General features: G+C 54.8%; 3 non-coding genes across 3 annotated transcripts; all 3 read right to left on the bottom strand.

Annotated features, from left to right (window-relative positions):
* On the bottom strand, positions 1 to 93 carry LOC137776630 (small nucleolar RNA SNORD116). Its single transcript, XR_011076277.1, has one exon. It is a non-coding gene; the product is annotated as a small nucleolar RNA SNORD116 (small nucleolar RNA).
* Positions 94 to 2,764: 2,671 nt separating this feature from the next.
* Positions 2,765 to 2,857, bottom strand: LOC137750137 (small nucleolar RNA SNORD116). Its single transcript, XR_011070379.1, has one exon. It is a non-coding gene; the product is annotated as a small nucleolar RNA SNORD116 (small nucleolar RNA).
* Positions 2,858 to 5,547: 2,690 nt separating this feature from the next.
* LOC137776622 (small nucleolar RNA SNORD116) lies at positions 5,548 to 5,640 on the bottom strand. The gene has a single exon (XR_011076275.1). It is a non-coding gene; the product is annotated as a small nucleolar RNA SNORD116 (small nucleolar RNA).
* Positions 5,641 to 7,275: the final 1,635 nt, after the last annotated feature.

Below are 7,275 nucleotides of genomic sequence, written 5' to 3'. Positions count from 1 at the left end.
GGGCCTCAGTTTCGATGAGGAGACGGTAGAGCGTTCTCACTCATTTTGTTCAGATTTTGCAAGGAATGCATACAAGGGTGTCATCATCGATCCAAGCACATGCTAGGACGCTGCAGAACACAAAAGGGAAGGCCGTGGGTCTCTGCAGAGGAGCCATGACCTGGCAGTACTCCAACTGCCTGGGGAATCCACAGTCCTCAGGCCACTCAGCAGGACCAACAATCAATCCACTCTTGCAACCATTGGGCCCATCAGTGGAAATCCTAATATCCAATGGCACATCTTAGTATGGGTGAATGCCTACCGTCCTGAGATATCCACAGCCATGCTCGGCAACGTGCACCCGCCCCACTTTTTCCAGTTCTCCTTAGCACATCCAGTCATCAGACGATGCGAAGGTCTTCTTCTCTGCCAACAGCCAGCCTTACGCTGCAACTGCACCTGAGAAGTGGACAGAAATCACGCAGGTTTCTAAATTGCACCAGGGTCCTCAGAGAACATGATTTTGTGAACACTTAACCTGGGCGTGAGCCTGGAACCTGCTTCCCAAGTACCACTATCCCTTACCGAAAACTGATTGTGTGTCTCACAGCACGACTGAAGGAAGTTACACACGTATGTTGCTCGGTGTGTGAGACGCTGTATGTGTGTATTCACACGTGTGGGCGTGTGTGACTGTGACTCTGCACGAGGATGAGTTTGTGGATTCCTGTGTGTGCCGCTAAATATGCTTCTTGGTCTCTGGGTGTTCCTGTGGCCCTCTGCAGACGCCTCTAACAGTAAACGTCATCGTTTATACACAGCACCCTGGTTGGACCCCCAACTGAAAGGAGAAAGACCCCTGTCAGCTTCATGAGGCCGCATGCGAACTTTGACCCCCAGGCTGTCGATATAGGCCACAGACTCCCGCTCTCCCACAGCCACGCCTTCTGACCAAAGCACAAAGACTGGACGAGACCTCCCTCCCGGCCGTGGGTGTCACACCTATGTGGACCTGGAGATCCTGCCACCTACCAGCACATCTGATGTGCCCTTGGGGTCACTCCCAGTGCTCCCGGAAGCAAGGTAACCTCCCATGGGCGGGCTGACACCGACCTGCAGGTGACGACAGGCAAGATGCAGCCTGGCACTTCTCAAGGGGTTAATGGACTTCGGCCCAAGTGCCTCATCTCGCCAACTAGACCAAATCACTTTCCATGACCCCGTGGGAATGCCCTCAATGGGAAGTGTTGGGCTTCAGCAACCATGACACAGGTTGGAACCCCACAGCGGAAATTAGGCCACCTTCCCGGCCACGTATAGGCAAGCTTCCAACTGGTAGGGTTTGCGGCCCTGAGCACTGAGGAGACGCTCAAGCGCTACACAGCCTCGTCCTAAGTGCCCTCCTCCTGCCTGCAGGGCGACTCGACTCTACTTGAAGCCACAGACATCATGCGAACACGGAGACACTGAACAGCAGGGAAGACACACCGCAAGCCTGTCTGCTTTGATGATGCCCACCCCACCCCATGCATCCTGGCAATTCTCCACTGCCACAGCGACACTACCGAGGAACTCACAGTGATCAAAGGCACTGTCCCCGAGAACCACAGACAGACTTTCAACGGAAAACCTTTGCCACACGAGGGGACCTGGAACCTTGAAAGGGCACAGTGGCTGTCCACGACAGTGCGCCTGGTGTCGCAACAGTGCCCCCACCACTGTCCCCCCAACAGACTGCTCCAGATAAACCTCTGGCTGTTCGCAAGCCCAGTCATGCCCCCCCCCCCCCCCGGGAGAAGCACTTTCACTTTGCACATTCCCAAACAAGGGAACAAAGCGGCCAAAGGGGATGTTCGCATAACTAAACATCCTCCAAGGAGGCCAGCACAGACGCGTCACCATGTCAATCTTCTTTACGTCTCGCAAGACACCCTTTGGGTGTCTTTCCTCTGGCAATGGGATTCCAAATCTACACAGTTACCTACCTCACCTCATCCACTTGAACTGCCAAAGCCATCCCCTCCATAGGCAGCTGATGTCAGCCAATCACGAACATGACACATCCTTGGGAAGCCGAGGCCAGCACCTGCAACCCAATTATGATAGCCTATTCCACGACATCACAAAGGACATGTCCACATCTTCCCTTCCCTTCCTGTGCAGGCCATCAGTGATCCACGCAGGTTTAAATTCAGCACTCTTTCCTCTCCCCACTCCACGATGACCCACTTGGCATCAACGCTGTGTCGGGAGTTAAAGTAGAGAAGCAAACAAGGGCAGCAGCGAGGCCTAAACCTTCAGCCGCTTTACTCCGATGGCCAACCGAGCTCACCCCCGCCCATTGCTCCAGCCTCACTAGGCACTCAAGAACCTCACCGTGAAGAACGCAAGAACAGGGAGGTCCACAGGCCTGTCCTGAGGTTGAAGGCACCAAGCAGGGACGCTTGCTCATTTTGGCTTCCAGAATCAACCCCCAAAATGGCATGCACCAAGCGTGCTCCTGGCCACAACTCACCTCCCAACTGCAAGCTAACTGGGCCTAGACCAGCACACACTCCGACTCTTAAGACCAGCAGGAGAGCCTGCCCCCTCGCATTCCCTCAACAGCCATTCAGCAGGGACCCGGGATTCACAGATAACACAGCTTATGTGCAGACACGGTCAACCCTCAGACAGGAGCCCCTCCAATACTGGAGTCCTTGCTGGTGTTTGCATGCATGTCGGCGGGGGACGCTGGCCCTCATTCCTAACTGTCCTCTCCCCCTGAGAGAGGAAACGTGCTGAACCTCAGTTTCGAAGAGGAGACGGTAGAGTGTTCTCACTCATTTGGTTCAGATTTTCCAAGAAATGCATGCAAGGGTGTCATCATCGATCCAAGCACATGCTGGGACGCTGCAGAACACAACCGGGGTGTGCGCGGGGCTTTGTACAGGAGTCATGAGCCTGGGCTACCTCAAAAGCCTGGAGAATCCACAGCCCTCAGGCCACTCAGCAAGAGGAACCATCAATCCACTCTTGCAGCCATTGGGCCCGTCTGAGGAAAACCTAATACCTAATGGCACATCTTGGGGTGCTTGAATACCTACAGTCCTGAGTTATCCACGACCATGCTCAGGGTCATGGGCCCGCCTCACTTTCTCCAGTTCTTCTTAGCACCTCCAGTCATCAGAGCACACCAAGGTCTTCTTGTTTGTGCCGACGGCCAGCCTTTCCCAGCAACTGCACCTGAGAAGTGGACAGAAATCACCAAGGCTTCATAAGTGGACCGGTGTCCTCAGAGGACATGATCCATACAAACATTTACCTGGCCTTGATCTCTGAAACTGCTTCCCAAGGACCTCTATCCCTTACCGAGAATTGACTGCATGTCTGATACTACGACTGCAGGAAGTTAGGCACATACGTTGGCCGGTGTGTGAGAGGCTGTATGTGTGTGTTTACGCGTGTGGGCATGTGTGACTGTGACTGCGCATGCGGACGTGCTCGTGGGTTTCTCTGTGTGCCGCTGAATACGCGTCCTGGTCTCTGTGTGTCCCTATGGTCCTGTGAAGAGGAGTCCAACAATAAAAGAAATAGTTTATACACAGCACCCTGGTTAGACCCCCAACTGAAAGGAGAAAGACTCCTGTCAGCTTCAAGTGGCCGCAGGCACACTTTCACCCCCAGGGGCTGTTGAAATAGTCCATGGACTCCCGCTCTCCCACAGCCACGCCTTCTGACAAAAACACACAGCCTCGACGAGACCTGCCTCCGGGCCTTGGCTGTGACATCTACGTGCACCTCGAGACTCTGTCAGCTACCAGTATATCTGATAGGCATTTGGGGTCACTCGCAGCACTTCCGGAAGCAAGGGAACTCCCATGGTCGGGCCGACACCGACCGGCAGCTGTCTACTGCCAAGATGCAGCCTGAAACCACTCAAGGGGCTAACGAACGTTGGCCCACGTGCCACTTCTCGCCAACTAGGCCTAATTACTTTCCATTGACCCGTGGGAATGCCCACCACAGGAAGTGGTGGGCCTCAGCCACCATGACCCAAGTCGGATCCCCACGGCGGAGACTACTCCACATGCCCAGCCACGTCTCAGGCAGCTCCCATCTTGAATATTCACGGCCCTGACCCCTAAGGAAACTCTCAAACCCTTGAAAGCCTCGTTCTACGTGCCCTCCTCCAGCCCACAGGGAGACACGACCCTACTGGAAACCACAAATATCTTCAGAACACGGGAACACTGAACACCAGGGAAGACAGACCACAAGCCTGTCTCCTTCGTTGATGCTGATCCCACCCCATGCATCCTGGAAATTTTCCACTGCCACAGTGACACTATCGAGTAATTCACAGGGATCAAAGGCATGGTCCCCGAGGACCACAGACAGACTTGCAACGGAAGACCTCTGCCATGCGAGGGGACTTGGAAGCCTGAAAGGGAACAGTGGCTGGACACGGCAGCACAGCAGGCATGGCAATGGGGCCCCCATCTCTGCCCGAACAATGGACTGCTCCAGATAAACCTCTGGCTGTTCGAAAGGCCTGCGTGCTACAATGGCCGGTCATGTCATTACCCCACGGGAGAAACACTTTCGCTTTACACATTGCCAAACAAGGGAACAAAGCGGCCAAAGGGGATATTCGCATTACTCAACTACCTCCAAGGAGGCCGGCACAGACGACTCACCATGTCGATCTTCTCTACTTCCCGCAAGACACCCTTTGGGTGTCATTCCTTGGGCAACGGGATCGCAACTCTACACAAGTTACCTACCTCAACTCACCCACTTGAACTGCCAAAGCCATCTGCTCCATAGGCAGCTTATGCCAGCCCATCACGAACAAGGCACATTCTTGGGAAGCCGAGGCCAGCGACTGCAACCCAATGATGACAGCCCATCCCACGACATCACACAGGACCTTTCCTCATGATACCTTACCTTTCTCTCCAGGCCAGCAGCCACCACCCAGGCTGAAATGCTTCACTCGATCCACACCCCACTCCACGAATATCCACTTAGCGCCAACAGTGTGCCGGCAACTTCAGCAGAGGAGCTGACAGCGGCAGCACTGAGGCCTAAACCATCAGCCCCCTTCCGCCATCGCCCAACTCCAGCCCACGCCCACCCACTGCTCCAGCCACACCGGGCAGTCAAGAACCTCACTGCGTGAAACACAACAACAGAGAGGGCCACAGGCCTGGCCTGAGGCTCCAGGCTCCAACCAGGGAAACTTGCTCATTTTGGCTTCCATAATCAACCTCGGAAGCGGCATGCACAAAGCGTGATCCTGTCCAAAAATCACCTCTCCAAGCTGCAAGCTTACTGGGTCTATACCAGAACACACTCCGACCCTGAAGATTAGCGGGAGAGCCTGCCCTCTTGCATTCCCTCAACGGCCTTTTAGCAGGGACCGGGGATTCATAGATGACCCAGCTTATGGGCAGACATGGTCGACCCTCAGACAGGAGCCCCTCCAATGCTGGAGCCCTTAGTGGTGTTTGCATGCCTGTCAGCAGGGAACGTTGGCCCTCACTCCTAACTGTCCCGTACTCCCGAGAGAGGAAACGTGCTGGGCCTCAGTTTCGATGAGGAGACGGTAGAGCGTTCTCACTCATTTTGTTCAGATTTTGCAAGGAATGCATACAAGGGTGTCATCATCGATCCAAGCACATGCTGGGACGCTGCAGAACACAAAAAGGAAGGCCGTGGGTCTCTGCAGAGGAGCCATGACCTGGCAGTACTCCAACTGCCTGGGGAATCCACAGTCCTCAGGCCACTCAGCAGGACCAACAATCAATCCACTCTTGCAACCATTGGGTCCATCTGTGGAAATCCTAATATCCAATGGCACATCTTAGTATGGGTGAATGCCTACCGTCCTGACATATCCAAAGCCATGCTCGGCAACGTGCACCCGCCCCACTTTTTCCAGTTCTCCTTAGCACATCCAGTCATCAGACGATGCGAAGGTCTTCTTCTCTGCCAACAGCCAGCCTTACGCTGCAACTGCACCTGAGAAGTGGACAGAAATCACGCAGGTTTCTAAATTGCACCAGGGTCCTCAGAGAACATGATTTTGTGAACACTTAACCTGGGCGTGAGCCTGGAACCTGCTTCCCAAGTACCACTATCCCTTACCGAAAACTGATTGTGTGTCTCACAGCACGACTGAAGGAAGTTACGCACGTACGTTGCTCGGTGTGTGAGAAGCTGTATGTGTGTATTCACACGTGTGGGCGTGTGTGACTGTGACTCTGCACGAGGATGCGTTTGTGGATTCCTGTGTGTGCCGCTAAATATGCTTCTTGTTCTCTGGGTGTTCCTGTGGCCCTCTGCAGACGCCTCTAACAGTAAACGTCATCGTTTATACACAGCACCCTGGTTGGACCCCCAACTGAAAGGAGAAAGACCCCTGTCAGCTTCATGAGGCCGCATGCGAACTTTGACCCCCAGGCGGTCGAAATAGGCCACAGACTCCCGCTCTCCCACAGCCACGCCTTATGACCAAAGCACAAAGACTGGACGAGACTTCCCTCCCGGCCGTGGGTGTCACACCTATGTGGACCTGGAGATCCTGCCACCTACCAGCACATCTGATGTGCCCTTGGGGTCACTCCCAGTGCTCCCGGAAGCAAGGTAACCTCCCATGGGCGGGCTGACAGCGACCTGCAGTTGCGGACAGGCACGATGCAGCCTGGCACTTCTCAAGGGCTTAATGGACTTCGGCCCAAGTGCCTCATCTCGCCAACTAGACCAAATCACTTTCCATGACCCCGTGGGAATGCCCTCAATGGGAAGTGTTGGGCTTCAGCAACCATGACACAGGTTGGAACCACACAGCGGAAATTAGGCCACCTTCCCGGCCACGTATAGGCAAGCTTCCAACTGGTAGGGTTTGCGGCCCTGAGCACTGAGGAGACGCTCAAGCGCTACACAGCCTCGTCCTAAGTGCCCTCCTCCTGCCTGCAGGGCGACTCGACTCTACTTGAAGCCACAGACATCATGCGAACACGGAGACACTGAACAGCAGGGAAGACACACCGCAAGCCTGTCTGCTTTGATGATGCCCACCCCACCCCATGCAACCTGGCAATTCTCCACTGCCACAGCGACACTACCGAGGAACTCACAGTGATCAAAGGCACTGTCCCCGAGGACCACAGACAGACTTTCAACGGAAAACCTTTGCCACACGAGGGGACCTGGAACCTTGAAAGGGCACAGTGGCTGTCCACGACAGTGCGCCTGGTGTCGCAACAGTGCCCCCACCTCTGTCCCCCCAACAGACTGCTCCAGATA

The sequence above is a fragment of the Eschrichtius robustus genome, chromosome 1, assembly GCF_028021215.1.
Source record: "Eschrichtius robustus isolate mEscRob2 chromosome 1, mEscRob2.pri, whole genome shotgun sequence".
NCBI lineage: Eukaryota > Metazoa > Chordata > Mammalia > Artiodactyla > Eschrichtiidae > Eschrichtius > Eschrichtius robustus.
The sequence above is the reverse complement of the archived record's forward strand: the minus strand, read 5'-3'. Positions and strand labels throughout refer to the sequence as shown.